This window comes from Panulirus ornatus, chromosome 20 (assembly GCF_036320965.1).
Source record: "Panulirus ornatus isolate Po-2019 chromosome 20, ASM3632096v1, whole genome shotgun sequence".
Classification (NCBI taxonomy): domain Eukaryota; kingdom Metazoa; phylum Arthropoda; class Malacostraca; order Decapoda; family Palinuridae; genus Panulirus; species Panulirus ornatus.
Window position 1 is genome coordinate 35120748 of NC_092243.1, and position 17941 is coordinate 35138688.

Here is a 17941-nt window from a genome sequence, read left to right on the forward strand (position 1 = left end):
AGTAAAGATATGGTTTAAGATCTAGGTCAACCTTCCTATATTTCTCATGAAACCACATCGCTCTTCAATCAACTCCTCCGTGCATAACACTACCTCCTCATTCTTCACTCTCCCACACACCTTACCATCCACCGATATTGACTTGCGCTGATTCGAACATTCATTTTCATTCCCTTTACCTCTACATAAGGTAATCCCCAGGCATCTTAATTACCTTAAGCTACACACACGTGGACAGCCTAACTAATCAATCAACAATCCTGCAGGTTGGTGTCCTGGATTTGGTCAAGGAGGGGAGCGCGCCTATTATGAACACACTAAGACAGTGATGAAAAGCTCTCAGTGAGTGAGGTATGTAAAAACACATTATACCGTAAGGAAGTTGACGTTTTTTCAGTTATTTGGATGTTGAATTCAATTACTGATATAGTAAGATTCTCATTAATTTTGATATAGCTGCTGTGTGAAAGTAGATTACTCTGAGACCCGCGAAAAGTTTTGAATGAAAATGTGTTTATGATGATTGATACCAGAAAATAACTGGTAGCAACATCCAGGAAAGTTTGGTTCCAGTCACTGTTTTGGGAATATAGTGAAACTGACAAGGTTCTTTGATTTGTCACAAGTGTAAATCGTTGAAACGTTCAGATATACATCTATAAAAAGATTTCCTTTCCTTTAATGGGTTCAAAAGAGTTAGCATATTTATACGAAAATATTAATCAAGATTGTTATTGTGGAAGTTTATTATAAGTCGTATAGCGCAAGGGGGAGATTGCCCCCCTGTGCCCTTCTTAGATACTCCACAGCAGCGCAGTCAACATCCCTCTTGAAAAACACATTTGCATTTTCATCTACTCTCGACGCTTTAACACATTACATTCGCCATGACTGCCACACCCGACACTACTCCTTATGATCTAACATTAAAGTCCTTGTGAAAATCCTCACGCTGGCTTATTTTTACGTTTTCTTTGATTCCACGGTCTTCTCTCGCCTCCAGATGTCCGCTTCTCCTTACGGTGTTAACATCCTTACGAGGCGTTTTCTTTGCCTTTCTGCGGTAAATAAGTTCTCTCCCCACATCTCATATGCCTTTTTGTATACTTTCCCTGATGATTTTCTTTTTCGTATATCCTCCTGGCTCATATTCTTTCCCCGCAAATTCCAGGACCGTCTCCTTTTAAATGAATTCACCGTTTCCCTGCTCCTGCGTGGAGTGCAGCAATGAATTTATTCAATGTGACGCACAACTCTGTATGCCAAATTGTATCTCTTCATCCTGCCCCCTGGAGTGCTGGGTAAGTACAGACACCAGTAGGTTATAACTCAACGTTCATCTAACACCAGCTCCCACACACACACACACACACACACACACACACACACACACACACACACACACACTCTTCCAGAATTAAAGACTTAATAACTTGACTGGAATCATATCCTGCTGGGCCTCCAGAACACCAATTACTTAGCCGTCAGAGGCAGCCGGCTGATACCTTTGTCTTGGCTCACTACCACCCAGCAGCTGCCTGGTCAGGCTCCGGGTTTCTTTCACTCTGAATCTTCGTACCAGCGTCCTACTTCATCTTCACTCGCCGGCCTCATTCCCATGTGCATCCTCATGTCTGATCACTTTCTTCATCGGTATCTCCAGGGCGCAGTTAACTCTCTAATCAGCATCCTTTACTTTAATGTTTCCGTTTTCTGCACGGCATTTTTATTTACAGTTCTCACTAACCTAACCGGTTCACCTAGAGCTCTCCATCCACTTGCATCTTTGAGTCTTACTTTTCCTTTCACCAATGTTCGTGTTCTATCTCCACAAACATTCTCACGTGTGAATTCTTCCTCCTCCTGCATTTTTGCTGTTAATTTCTCTCTCTACGAGTAGGTCTGTCTCAGTTTCCTCACTTTCATCTCCTTCATATCTGATTTTCTCTCCAGCGTCTGTGTCCCATTTTTTTTTCTTCATTAGTATACCCAAATCTTATTTCTCCCGGCAACATCATATTCATGTATGTTATTCCTCCTCCAACATAGACATGTCTTAGTAATCTCTCCATGAGCTTCTTCCCTTCTCATTTGGTTTTCACTAGATTCTTTGCTTCACATTTTCCTTCATCAGCTGTATGTATGTTTCAGTTCCTCCTCCCTCATTAACTTTGCTTCTTGCTTCGTCCACAGCCTCCATTTCTGTCTCAGTTCTTCCTCATCCAGCATATCTATGTCTCAGTTCTGCCTTCACTAATATGTCTGTTTCAGTTTTCCTTCTCTGTTGACATATCTCATTTCTCTCCCCGTCAGCATCCCCATTTATCAGTTCCTCCTCCTTCAGTAATTTATCATTTTCTGCTTATTATTCCTTTTTTGTCATCTCTTTTTTCCGTTTCCTTTCATCCATTACCTCTCCACCTGTTATATCCACAGTACTTGTCATTCGCCGCTTTTGTTCCAATCTCACTGTACCTGTCGCCCACCGATCGTCGCTCTCCACTCATCACAGTACAACTCCACCCCCATCATCACTCCTCGTCATCTATAACTTTACAACACTTTACGTGGATGTGTCGTCTAGACCCGGTTAACACCCCATCCCCCACTCCTCCATAGAAAATATAGAAATGTTTTTTGATTTTGCTCTATCAACCTGGTGTGACTTACGTCAGTCAACCTGGTGTGACTTACGTCTATCAACCTGGTGTGACTTGCGTCTGTCAACCTGGTGTGACTTACGTCAGTCAACCTGGTGTGACTTACGTCTGTCAACCTGGTGTGACTTACGTCTGTCAACCTGGTGTGACTTACGTCTGTCAACCTGGTGTGACTTACCTCAGTCAACCTGGTGTGACTTACGTCAGTCAACCTGGTGTGACTTACGTCAGTCAACCTGGTGTGACTTACTTCAGTCAACCTGGCTGACTTACGTGTTGACCTGGCATGACTTACGTCTGTCAACCTGGTGTGGCTTGCGTTTATCAACTTGACGTGACTTACGTCAGTCAACCTGTTGTGACTTACAACAATAAACGTATGTTTACTGTTCACTCATATGAAGGGTTATCAAGATCTCGTACATAATGTATAAGCTCAATGTATATCAAATATTTTTATGTGACATGTAATAAACATTCCATACAAGTTTAATGTTAAGAATCTGGATTTCCCATGAAATATTCACACGTACGTAGAAACTTACAGACTGAAGGACGAGGAAAATTTAGAAACTGTGATAGTTTCTCCTGAATCTCGTTAGGGTTTCTCGCTCTATATCATAGCATTATGGAATGAGCTTTATCATATCTAACGTGAGGTGATCAGAGGCAATATAACTGGCAGTACTCCATCATCTGAATTATTGATATTTACTAGAAATCAGTTATTTAGCATCGATTGTTAGAGGTATAAACGAGTCTGTCCACCGTTGACGGTGCATTTCTCACATCAGTTCGTGTTGTATATGCTGTAAAAGCAGTAAAAATCTGAGTTTTGAGCGACCACTGGTGAGTCTTCCTACCCCAGTACTTCGTATGGTCTGAGTAACAGTTCAGCAGTTGTCGCTGTCACACTACTTATGCTGTGTGTCGCCAGACCTGTCATATGCACTGCACAGGAGGCAGTACATGATACCAGCATTACGGTGTGCGTTGCGGAAGAGAGGCGACTTGAAAAAACATAAAACATTATACATATATATATATATATATATATATATATATATATATATATATATATATATATATATGTATATGAGCGGGGGCTGGAAATACTCCCGTCTCTTTCTTTTTTCTAATTTTCCAAAATTTTCCAAAAGAAGGAACAGAGAAGGGGGCCAGATGAGGATATTCCCTCAAAGGCCCAATTCACTGTTCTTAAGGCTACCTCTCTAACGCGGGAAATGGCGAATAGTATGAAAAAAAAAAAAAAAAATATATATATATATATATATATATATATATATATATATATATATATATATATATTTTATATATATATATATATATATATATATATATATATATATATATATATATATTCTTTTTTTTTTTTTTATTTTACTTTGTCGCTGTCTCCCGAGTTAGCGAGGTAGCGCAAGGAAACAGAAGAAAGAATGGCCCAACCCGCCCACATACACATGTATATACATACACGTCCACACACGCAAATATACATACCTATACATCTCAATGTACACATATATATACACACACAGACATATACATATATACACATGTACATAATTCATACTGTCTGCCTTTATTTGTTCCCATCGCCACCTCGCCACACATGGAATAACAACCCCCTTCCCCCTCATGTGTGCGAGGTAGCGCTAGGAAAGACACCAAAGGCCCCATTCGTTCACACTGAATCTCTAGCTGTCATATAATAATGCACCGAAACCACAGCTCCCTTTCCACGTCCAGGCCCCACACACTTTCCATGGTTTTCCCCAGACGCTTCACATGCCCTGGTTCAATCCATTGACAGCACGTCGACCCCGGTATACCACATCGTTCCAATTCACTCTATTCCTTGCACGCCTTTCACCCTCCTGTATGTTCAGGCCCCGATCACTCAAAATCTTTTTCACTCAATCTTTCCACCTCCAATTTGGTCTCCCACTTCTCCTCGTTCCCTCCACCTCTGACACATATATCCTCTTGGTCAATCTTTTCCCATTCATTCTCTCCATGCGACCAAACCATTTCAAAACACCCTCTTCTGCGCTCTCAACCACACTCTTTATTTCCACACATCTCTCTCACCCTTACATTACTTACTCGATCAAACCACCTCACACCACATATTGTCCTCAAACATCTCATTTCCAGCACATCCACCCTCCTGCGCACAACTCTATCCATAGCCCACGCCTCGCAACCATACAACATTGTTAGAACCACTATTCCTTCAAACATACCCATTTTTGATTTCCGAGATAATGTTCTCGACTTCCAAACATTCTTCAAGGCTCCCAGAATTTTCGCCCCCCTCCCCCACCCTATGATTCACTTCCGCTTCAATGGTTCCATCCGCTGCCAGATCCACTCCCAGATATCTAAAACACTTTACTTCCTACAGTTTTTCTCCATTCAAACTTACCTCCCAATTGACTTGACCCTCAACCCTACTGTACCTAATAACCTTGCTCTTATTCACATTTACTCTTAACTTTCTTCTTTCACACACTTTACCAAACTCAGTCACCAACTTCTGCAGTTTCCTACATGAATCAGCCACCAGTGCTGTATCATCACCGAACAACAACTGACTCACTTCCCAAGCTCTCTCATCCACAACAGACTGCATACTTGCCCCTCTTTCCAAAACTCTTGCATTCACCTCCCTAACAACCCCATCCATAAACAAATTAAACAACCATGGAGACATCACACACCCCTGCCGCAAACCTACATTCACTGAGAACCAATCGCTTTCCTCTCTTCCTACACGTACACATGCCTTACATCCTCGATGCAAACTTTTCACTGCTTCCACCAACGTGCCACCCACACCATATATTCTTAAAACCTTCCACAGAGCATCTCTATCAACTCTATCATATGCCTTTTCCAGATCCTTAAATGCTACATACAAATCCATCTGTTTTTCTAAGTATTTCTCACATACATTCTTCAAAGCAAACACCTGATCCACACATCCTCTACCACTTCTGAAACCACACTGCTCATCCCCCAATCTGATACTCTGTACATGCTTTCACCCTCTCAATCAATACCCTCCCATATAATTTACCAAGAATACTCAACAAACTTATACCTCTGTAATTTGAGCACTCACTCTTATCCCCTTTGCCTTTGTACAATGGCACTATGCAAGCATTCCGCCACTCCTCAGGCACCTCACCATGAATCATACATACATTAAATAACCTTACCAACCAGTCAACAATACAGTCAACCCCTTTCTTAATAAATTCCACTGCAATACCATCCAAACTTGCTGCTTTGCCGGCTTTCATCTTCCGTAAAGCTTTTACTTCCTCTTCTCTATTTACCAAATCATTTTCCCTAACCCTCTCACTTTGCACACCACCTCGGCCAAAACACCCTATATTTGCCACTCTATCATCAAACACATTCAACAAACCTTCAAAATACTCACTCCATCTCATTCTCACATCACCACTACTTGTTATCACCTCCCCATTAGCGCCCTTCACTGAAGTTCCCATTTGCTCCCTTGTCTTACGCACTTTATTTACCTCCTTCCAAAACATCTTTTTATTCTCCCTGAAATTTAATGATACTCTCTCACCCCAACTCTCATTTGCCCTCTTTTTCACCTCTTGCACCTTTCTCTTGACCTCCTGCCTCTTTCTTTTATACCTCTCTCACTCATTTGCTTTTTTTTCCTGCAAAAATCTTTCAAATGCCTCTCTCTTCTCTTTCACTAATAATCTTACTTCTTCATCCCACCACTCACTACCTTTTCTAATCAACCCACCTCCCACGCTTCTCATGCCACAAGCATCTTTTGCGCAAGCCATCACTGCTTCCCTAAATATATCCCATTCCTCCCCCACTCCCCTTACGTCCTTTGTTCTCACCTTTTTTCAGTCTGTACTCTGTCTCTCCTGGTACTTCCTCACACAAGTCTCCTTCCCAAGCTCACTTACTCTCACCACTCTCTTCACCCCAACATTCTCTCTTCCTATATATATATATATATATATATATATATATATATTTTTTTTTTTTTTTCATACTATTCGCCGTTTCCCGCGATAGCGAGGTAGCGTTAAGAACAGAGGATTGGGCCTTTTTTGGAATATCCTCACCTGGCCCCCTCTGTTCCTTCTTTTGGAAAAAAAAAAAAAAAAAAAAAAAAAAAGAGAGGGGAGGATTTCCAGCCCCCCGCTCCCTCCCCTTTTAGTCGCCTTCTACGACACGCAGGGAATACGTGGGAAGTATTCTTAATCCCCTATCCCCAGGGATATATATATATATATATATATTTTATACTCTGTCGCTGTCTCCCGCGTTTGCGAGGTAGCGCAAGGAAACAGACGAAAGAAATGGCCCACCCCCCCCCATACACATGTATATACATACGTCCACACACGCAAATATACATACCTACACAGCTTTCCATGGTTTACCCCAGACGCTTCACATGCCTTGATTCAATCCACTGACAGCACGTCAACCCCGGTATACCACATCGATCCAATTCACTCTATTCCTTGCCCTCCTTTCACCCTCCTGCATGTTCAGGCCCCGATCACACAAAATCTTTTTCACTCCATCTTTCCACCTCCAATTTGGTCTCCCTCTTCTCCTTGCTCCCTCCACCTCCGACACATATATCCTCTTGGTCAATCTTTCCTCACTCATCCTCTCCATGTGCCCAAACCACTTCAAAACACCCTCTTCTGCTCTCTCAACCACGCTCTTTTTATTTCCACACATCTCTCTCACCCTTACGTTACTCACTCGATCAAACCACCTCACACCACACATTGTCCTCAAACATCTCATTTCCAGCACATCCATCCTCCTGCGCACAACTCTATCCATAGCCCACGCCTCGCAACCATACAACATTGTTGGAACCACTATTCCTTCAAACATACCCATTTTTGCTTTCCGAATAATGTTCTCGACTTCCACACATTCTTCAAGGCCCTCAGAATTTTCGCCCCCTCCCCCACCCTATGATCCACTTCCGCTTCCATGGTTCCATCCGCTGCCAGATCCACTCCCAGATATCTAAAACACTTCACTTCCTCCAGTTTTTCTCCATTCAAACTCACCTCCCAATTGACTTGACCCTCAACCCTACTGTACCTAATAACCTTGCTCTTATTCACATTTACACTTAACTTTCTTCTTCCACACACTTTACCAAACTCAGTCACCAGCTTCTGCAGTTTCTCACATGAATCAGCCACCAGCGCTGTATCATCAGCGAACAACAACTGACTCACTTCCCAAGCTCTCTCATCCCCAACAGACTTCATACTTGTCCCTCTTTCCAAAACTCTTGCATTTACCTCCCTAACAACCCCATCCATAAACAAATTAAACAACCATGGAGACATCACACACCCCTGCCGCAAACCTATATATATATATATATATATACATATATATATATATATATATATATATATATATATATATATATATATATATATATTATCCCTGGGGATATAGGATGAAGAATACTTCCCACGTATTCCCTGCGTGTCGTAGAAGGCGACTAAAAGGGGAGGGAGCAGGAGGCTGGAAATCCTCCCCTCTCGTTTTTTTTTTTTCTTTTTTTTAATTTTCCAAAAGAAGGAACAGAGGGGGGCCAGGTGAGGATATTCCACAAAGGCCCAGTCCTCTGTTCTTAACGCTACCTCGCTAATGCGGGAAATGGCGGATAGTTTAAAAGAAAAGAAGATATATATATATATATATATATATATATATATATATATATCTATATATATATATATATATATATATATATATATATATATGTATATATATATATATATATATATATATATATATATATATATATATATATATATATATATATATGTTATACTTAATTGCCGTCTCCCTTGTCAGCGAGGTAGCGCAAGGAAGCGGACGAGGAATGGCCCAACCCACCCACATACACATGTATACACATAAACGCCCACACATGCACATATACATACCTATACATTTCAACGTATGCATACATACACATAGACAGACATATACATTTGTACACAAGTACATATTCATACTTGCTGCCTTCATCCATTCCTGTCACCACCCCGCCACACGTGAAATAACATTCCCCCCCCCCCAATCGAGGTAGCGCCAGGGAAAGACAACAAAGTCCACATTCGTTCACACTCAGTCTCTAGCTTTCGTGTGTAATGCACCGAAACCACAGCTTCCTTTCCACATCCAGGCCCCAAAGACCGTTCCATGGTTTACCCTACACGATTCACATGCCCTGGTTCAATCCACTGACAACACGTCGACCCCGGTACGCCACATCGTTCCAATTCATTCTATTCCTTGCACTCCTGTCACCTTCCTGTATGTTCAGGCCCAGTCGCTCAATATTTGTTTCACTCCATCCTTCCACCTACAATTTGGTCTCCCACTTCTTCTTCCCTCTGCCTCTGACACATATCCTCTTTGTCAATCTTTCCTCATTCATTCTCTCCATTTGTTCAAACCATTTCAACATACCCGCTTCTGTTCTCTCAACCACATTCTTTTTATTACCACACATCTCTCTTACCCTTTCATTACTCACTCGATCAAACCACCTCACACTGCATATTGTCCTCAAACATTTCATTTCCAACGCATCCACCCTGCTCCACTCAACCTTATCTATAGCCCATGCCTCGCAACCATATAACATTGTTGGAACCACTATTCCTTCAAACATACCCATTTTTGCTCTCCGAAATAATGTTCTCGCCTTACACACATTCTTCAGTGCTCCCAGAACCTTCGCCCTCTCCCCCAGCCTGTGACTCATTTCCGCTTCCATGGTTACATCAGCTGCTAAGTCCACTCCCATTTTTTCTCCATTCAAACTTACCTCCCAGTTAACTTGTCCCACAACCCTGCAACCCTACTGTACCTAATAACCTTGCTCTTTATCATATTTCCTCTCACCTTTCTACTTTCACACACTTTACCAAACTCAGTCACCAACTTCTGCAGTTTCTCACCCGAATCAGCCACCAGCGCTGTATCATCAGCAAACAACAAGTGACTCACTTCCCAAGCCCTCTCCTCTACAACAGAGTGCATACTTGCCCCCGCCCCCTCTCCAAAAATCTTGCATTCACCTGTCTAACCACCCCATCCATAAACAAAAACAGCAACCTTGGAGACATCGCGCACCCCTGCCGCAAACCGACATTCACTGGGAACCAATCGCTTTCCTCTCTTCCTACTCGTACGCATGGCTTACATCCCTGGTAAACACTTTTCACTGCTTCTAGCAACTTGCCTCCCACAAAATATACTCTTAAATCCTTCAACAAAGCATCTCTCTGAACCCTATCATATGCTTTCTCTATAAATGCTACACACTAATCCATCTGTTTTTCCAAGTATTTCTCACATACATTCTTCAAAGCAAACACCTGATCCACACATCCTCTACCACTTCTGAAACCACACCCAGTCTGATGCTCTGTACATGCCTTTACCCTCTCAATAATACCCTTCCCTACAGTTTCCCAGGAATAGTTAACAAACTTATGCCTCTTTTATTTGAACACCTACTTTTATCCCCTATGCCTTTTTACAATGGCCCTATGCATGCATTCCGCCAATCGTCAGTACTTCACTATGATCCATACATACACTGAATATCCTTATCAACAACACAGCCACTCTCTTTTGTTATAAATTCCACTGCAGTACCATCCAAACCCGCCGCCTTGTCGGCTTTCATCTTCTGCAAAGCTTTTACTACCTCTTCCCTCTTTATATATATATATATATATATATATATATATATATATATATATATATATTTCTCACATACATTCTTCAAAGCAAACACCTGATCCATATATATATATATATATATATATATATATATATTTCTTTTTTTCAAACTATTCGCCATTTCCCGCGTTAGCGAGGTAGCGTTAAGAACAGAGGACTGGGCCTTTGAGGGAATATCCTCACCTGGCCCCCTTCTCTGTTCCTTTTTTTTGGAAAATTTAAAAAAAAAACGAGAGGGGAGGATTTCCAGCCCCCCACTCCCTCCCCTTTTAGTCGCCTTCTACGACACGCAAGGAATACGTAGGAAGTATTTTTTCTCCCCTATCCCCAGGGATAATATATATATATATATATATATATATATATATATATATATATATATATATATATAAAATGAGAGGAAGAATGAAGAATATGAGAAAAAGAATTTAGAACATTTTCATATGCTCTCTCCGCGTGTTTGCTGTCCTGGATTTTAAAGAAACAGCAGAAAACAAAGGAACTGAAAGAATGCCAAGGAGTCTCAGTTCGAGGAAGAGCAGATGAACCATAGCCGTCAACTCTTGTGTGGCAGTAGCCAGTTTGGTGAGGCGGATCCAAGACTTTCAGTACAGGACACATGCAGAGCACGTAGACCAGAGAAAAGGCAGCCAAATAACTGCAGAAGGAAAGGCATGATTTCAGAGGTAATTGCCATCGCAAGTGACAAGATGGAGGCCTTTTCATTCCACTGTAGCTAAGAGAGTGGTGGAGGAAAAGCCATTCCAGATATGCGAGAAATACTATTCATTGGAGCAAATGATATTCCCGTGGATATGGAACAGCTGCTTGTTAGTATGATGATTGTGGCAAGTAAATTACACACGAGCCTTTAGGATGGAGGATATGGTTATGGCCAACATGGTAATGCTACAGCAGTGCTGAATTGTAGTGTTATAGAACTTGACAATAGAAAACAAGTGAGATCTGGAAAGAGATAGAACCTGCTTCTCATTTTTCTTTGCCGCTTCTGAACAAGTTCGTTATAAAACCCACGGTTTGTCTTGCATAACAACAAACGTAACTTCAACGACACTTCACTGCGAACTATCGGGGTGGCCTCTGGATGTGAAAATCTCACTTGTACCAGAGAAGGAGTCTCTTTGTCTCCCGAGAGACGGACGGTGGACCCCTTCCTTCTGCACACAGAGGAGTTGTTATGAGGGAAATACATCACATCTGGGCCTCTGTTGGTGGGGTGGGGGATGGTGTTGTAGTATAGTAGTAACTGTTCCACATACTTTCCTTATGTTGAAATAACACACACACACACACACACACACACACACACACACACACACACACACATATGTATTCTTTCTTTTCATACATGATCACAGTTTCTCGGTTTAGCGAGTTAGTGCCAGAACAGACGAAGAAAGGCCGCATCCTCTTGCATCCATAATTTAGCTGTCATGTTTAATGCACTGATTATATATATATATATATATATATATATATATATATATATATATATATATATATATATATATATATATATATATGTATGTATGTATAATTATTAGCCCAGATCGATTTTAAGGCTAATTTCGCATTGCTGCTACTGATAAGGAAAAAAGATGCATTTAAGTTCTTGTCCTTAGATATAATCTAGTTTTGCTCATTCCCAAAGCCAATATTGTCAAAAACTGTCAATTTCAGGGATATTTAGCTAAACTTGGCGTTATTCTTCATCTCATGTTTCTTCCTTATCTATATTTTTGCGACGTGAAGGTATGGCTTTGTGAAGTTTAGTTTGACAACCTTGTATGATTTGTTATCATTTATTCAAGAGTAGCATAACCATATCGATCAAATACTCCCCATCGATCACGCTCTGATTTTAATCGTTTGTGTTTTACATTATATTTCTGGAAGTCAGTACCGTCTTGACTTTCATGTTTGGCAGGTGAACTTGGCTCTTCGTCAGAAGGTAATGCTGGAGTCTCCTGCGTTTAATGAGGGTTCTTCTCTGCTGTTTGCTCACTTTCTTTTTTATATTTTTTGCGTTTTTCTTTCTTCACTTGCAGCCATTTTCTTGCTAGCTCCCTTGTTAACTTTTCCTCTGTATATCTTTCTGGTTGTTCTTTGATCTTTAAGAAAGGGCTCCTCAGTATTTGGGACTTCTAGTTCCATAGCACACTTGCAGTCGTCGCCAGATTAACACTAACAAGAACTGACGTCAATAAACATGCAAGTTTTTGTTTATTTGGGTCAATTTTGGTGTCATATGTTTCTGTTTTCACCCTTACAAGTGACCTCATCACATTTCTCTGTTCTTCACGCGGGCTTACAGCAAGAGCCTTACTTCGCTGCTCGGAAAGGTGTGGTATTCATGAGTTTATTCAAAGAGTAGTAAAGACGTCTGTTAACTGTTCACCACAGTCTTTCATTGAACTTGTTATCTTTTTCATTCAACCACGTGTCGTAAGACATCAAACTTAGCTGGCAACTAATTTCCAGGAATTTTGCCAAGTACTTCCACCCTAGCACGATTATCTTTAGATCTTTTGTTATGGGAAGCTATAATATGCAGTTGTAATCAATCACAACAATGCACATTGAGAACCTCGTGAGGGCTTCACTTCTGTATGAAAACAAACATCTGTGAACCAAGGAAAGCCAGAGGCTGTAGAAAATAAGTCATACAACGTTCAGGTAAAAATACGAGAGATAAAAGGCAGTGTACAGAGCATCACACTTGGGAGAAAGTGTGATATCAGAAGTGGTAGAGGATGTGTGGATTAGGTGTTCACATTCAAGAATGTGTGTGAGAAGGATTTAGAGAAACAGATTGATTTGTGTGTGGCATTTATGGACTTGGAGGAAACGTGTGATAGGTTTGATAGAGATGCCTTGTGCAAGGTTTTAAGAATGTACGGGGTGGGAGGAAAGCTACTGGAAACAGTGAGCAATTTTTATCAAGTGGGTGAGGCATATGTGTGAGTACGAGAAGAGGAGTGTGTGTGGTTCCTAGTGAAGGTTGGTCTGTGGTAGGGTTTTGTGATGTCATCATGGTTGTTCAATTTGTTAATGGATGAAGTGATGAGGGAGGTAAATGTGAGAGTCTTGAAGAGAAGGGGATGGGATTGCCTGGCAAGTGAATCAGTTGTTGTATTGCTAGCAAATTCGAGTGTAAAACTGCAGAAGTTGGTGACTGAGTTTGGAAGGATATGTGAAAGGAGGAAGTTGAGAATGAATTTGAATAAAAGCATTGTTATTACATTTAGCAGAGTTGAAGGACAGGTAATTGCGGTACGAGTTTGAATGGAGAAAAAAATAGAGGAAGTGAAATGTTTTAGATACCTGAAAGAGGACATGACAACGAATGGAATCATGGAAGAGGAAGTAAATTAGGTGAGGAAACGTAGATTCTGGAATCATTGAAAAATGTATGGAAAGAGAGATCCTTATCTACAGGGGCAGAAATTGGAAATTTTTAAGTATATTAGTCCCAAAAATATTGCATGGATGCAAGGCAAGGGCTATTGATAACACTGTGTGGAGGAGGGTGGATGCGTTGGAAATGAAATGTTTGAGGACAACATGTGGTGTGAGGTGGTTTAATCGAGTAAGTAATAAAAGGATAAGAGAGAGGTGTGGTAATAGTGTGTGGTTTACATGAGTTTACATGAGAAAGACAGACAACAGGAGGCCTGATTGCCCCACGACTGGGTTATCTGAAAAAATGGAATTTAACTTGACAAGATAATGTAATTCCAGTCTGCAGTTTTTCAAGCTATCACCGACTCCCCGCTGCTGCACATTAGCCTTCTTTTGTCCCCGTTACTGCTGCCATTTATATGTTTATTTCTGGCGTTTTTCCCAGAGTATACCTGAATGTATAGAATATTTGTCTAAAGGACTTTTGAAGGTATTTATAGATGCAGCATTTACTACATTGGACGGTAACTTCTTCCAATGCTCAACACGCGTATAGGAAAAGAAGCTTTTACCCCACGTCAGAATTATATCCTTTAGCTTTGAGTTTTATTCCATTTGTCCTGGTAAACGTATTTTCTTGTACTTCGAAAAGATGGTCGTGATTTATGTTATCGGATTTGTTCAGAATTTTGAACGTTTGGATTAAGTCGCCGCAAAGTCTACGTTTTTTAAGGGAGAAGAGATAAAAGGCATGCACAGGATATACTGAATTGGAACGATGTGGTATATAGGGGTCGAGAGATTTTTTTTCTATGTTGAAGGCTCCAGTCACGGACAAAAGTCCATATGAAGTCCAGGCCTTAATTGAAATATGTAGAGAATTATGAAGGAGAAAATGAAAAGACATTGGAAAGTACTAAGGAATTTTGGAGGAAATGAAAGACCTGTCTTCTGAATGGATTGTCAATGAAGTGAACCAGGGCATGTGCAGTGTCTGGGCTAAACCATGAAAATGTCTGTGGGACCTGGTTGTGGATAGGAAGCTGTAATTTTGGTGCATTACACATGACAGCTAGAGAATGGACGTGAGCGGATGCGGGGAAAAGGCGGTCAAGTATGGAAAAGAAAAAGAATACACCTGTTCTGAGATGCATGATATAAACATGACAATGGTGTTGTGAGGCTGCTCACAGTATAACTTGTAGCCCCGTGTGGTGCCCAGCGGTCGACTTCAGATTCATGTGGTGAAAATGATAAATATTTGCAAGTGATGTTTATGATTCTCGTGTACATCAAGTCTTACATCAGTAATCTGGTACCCGGGAAATGCTACGGTACCGAGATCACCGTTGATACAACAGACGCCAGGTTACGGTCGCTGTCCTGCTTGAAGGCTGGCGGATAGATATTCCCCCAACAGGATTCTGTACATGTCGGCAGCTGAGCCGAGATTCAGGGAGTTTGAAACCTCCGATGGATATTGTAGTCCTCTTATGAGTGAGTAGAATGTGTATTGTTTTGATGATATATGAAACACATAAATGATCGTATTTTTCAGCAGGAGAAAAATATAGCGGAAATCCTTGTGGTCAGTCAGCGTTTTCTTACAGAGGAAGTTGTGCTATATATGATCAGGATTAAGAAATAAGAAACGGGGCCCATCCAGTGATAGAGTGCTAGATATGCTAGAATATAATTAGAATGCTAGTTATTGATACCGTAATGACATGTGTTGGAGACAAGGAGAAAATTATGATGACTTAAAATGTAATTATTATTCTTACATGATACGGTCATCCTTCCTTTGCATTAATAGTCTCATTCAGCTTTTTCGGGATTGTGTGATCGAGGTTCGTGCCTACTTCTGGTCGCCCCAGGATGCCATACAACACGTCTTTTGTAGTCTAGTCCACGGCTTCTTTGGAACTCCTTTCCTTTACGCTCCAATTCTGATACATCATGATCACTCGTACATTCTGTATGGGGTTCACATGGCGTTCACAGTCGGCCGCTCTGAAACGTTTATCTTGTGGTGTATTTAAACCCAGTTGCACACCTTTTGACCTGTTTGTTGGCGAGTTGGGGGGAGGGGGGAGGGGACCTCTAGTTACGCATAAGCTTATTGCGTCTGAAGTTGGCATTGCCCCAGTATGTACGGACGGTGCCACATGTAAAATAGTGCCACATGTAAAATGCTGATGTACTCTCTGCCTGTAAGACGTCCATCAGTTCCCTTTAATCCTCCCATCCTGTACGCCTACATCTCTCCCCACAAGACGATATCCACTTGTGTGCTCGTTACTTCTTCCACGATCTGTTGCCCTTTGTGTCTTGTACTACTAAGCCTCCGTCAATGCCTTGCTTATCCTCTGCGAGAGAAAAAAGTAGTCATCAGGGAAGTTGACGTTCAACCAGCAGTCATCGGGTCTGACTGCTAACTTCTGCAGCGCAAACCTCAGGCAAACTTCTTCTTGTGTGGTCATACCACTGGTGGAACACAGTTATAGATGTTTCTCTGGTGAAGATGTCGTCTTGTTGTGAGTGAGTGGTAGGCCCAACTGGAAGTCATGCGAGTCAGTTGCACTCTGGACGTCAGAGGAGGAACTCGCGCAGTTATCGCGATGGCCTCGTGTATGCCCATGGTGCTCCATAGTGGTACCTGGTCTCTGCCTGAGCCTTTCTACCATCGGGTCACCCAGGTGTATGTGATCACCCGATGAGACCTGATTTGCCATTTTCCCACATCCTGCTGAGATGTTACCGATGTATGATAACGCTGATAGCATTTTTGATGCATGCAAAAAATAAAGTTCAGTAAATTGTTTTTCTACACTAGATGTTACATATTATATACCCACAGCACTGCCTTGCAGTCAGCTGATAAGCACTGATTCACATTAACAGCATTCAGGTAACATTTCAACACGTCACTTATGATTTATTTTACTATGGAGTCAATCACTTGTGTGTTGTGTCATCTGTTCAAGGCATATTTATGTGTACAGTCAGAGGAAATGTATTCCCCTCTGATGCTGTTGGGTTTGTCGCTGCGATGTTGCGATGCCATAAGGGGGATGTGTTTGCAGTGTGGTCACGCTAATCTCGTGTAAAGTTTTGAAAGTTTTGAGTGCTTCGTGATGAGCTCTGAGTGGGTGAACTGAGACGTTGCATTGATAAAACATGTTGCATAGCCAAAGATTTCGGCAGGTTCAACAACTAACATGTTATTTTATTCATTAGTAGTTCATAAATATGGATTTAGATTCTACCTTTGACAACAAGCCATGTGAGCTAACTGCATCAGATACGATGCTCACCAGCTGGTGGCCGTGCCCTCCGTATATATAAATGCAACACCCAGTATTCAGAGAAATACTTCCTGTATGGAAACCTTATATAATGTCGAGACGCTTCTCAAGTGTCCGCGGATGCAGCACCACCTGGAGGCACATGAAGGCGAACTGGCCATTCACTGCAACAAACAGCGCGTAGACAAGTGGTCAGATGTTGAAGAAACAGCCTGTAAAGAGGAAGGATGCTTCAGCAGTTTACTGCAAACAACTTTGTTGAGAAGAAAACGGCTGATATATGGACGAAAATGGGCCATAGTCGAAGGGGAAGACCCATACAAAATGAACAGCTCTGTATGGGAATTACTTGACCCTCAATTTCAACTTCAGACTTGTGAATTACCTTGTTTTCCCGCCACGCTCTTTACACATTGGGTGATTTAAGAAGCAACAAAGGACATGGTGGTTACACTGAGTATGTATGTGGATGGGTGAGAGAGTTGTCGGCAGTGGTGAAGCCAAGGGTCGAGCTGACACAAGCCGAGTATGACTTGTATTACTCTCACAACTGTGTATTGTGTCTTACTGTCACTATGCTGACGGGAAAACAGCGGCTGACTAAGTACTGGTCCGTGTCATACTGCATCCTGCAAAGATAATAGAGATATGGATGTGAGCGGAGGCGGCCTTTCTTCGTCTATTCCTGGCGTTATTCGCTGTATCGGCAAACAG

At 41.5% G+C, this 17941-nt stretch overlaps 1 long non-coding RNA gene across 1 annotated transcript in view; it reads left to right on the forward strand.

Moving 5' to 3' along the window:
• The first annotated feature begins 263 nt into the window (after window positions 1-263).
• Window positions 264-17941, forward strand: part of LOC139755947 (uncharacterized) — a 324536-nt gene continuing 306858 nt past the window's right edge. Inside the window, exon 1 of the long non-coding RNA XR_011714221.1 lies at window positions 264-351. This is a non-coding gene — a long non-coding RNA (uncharacterized lncRNA). The remainder of the gene's footprint in view (window positions 352-17941) is intronic.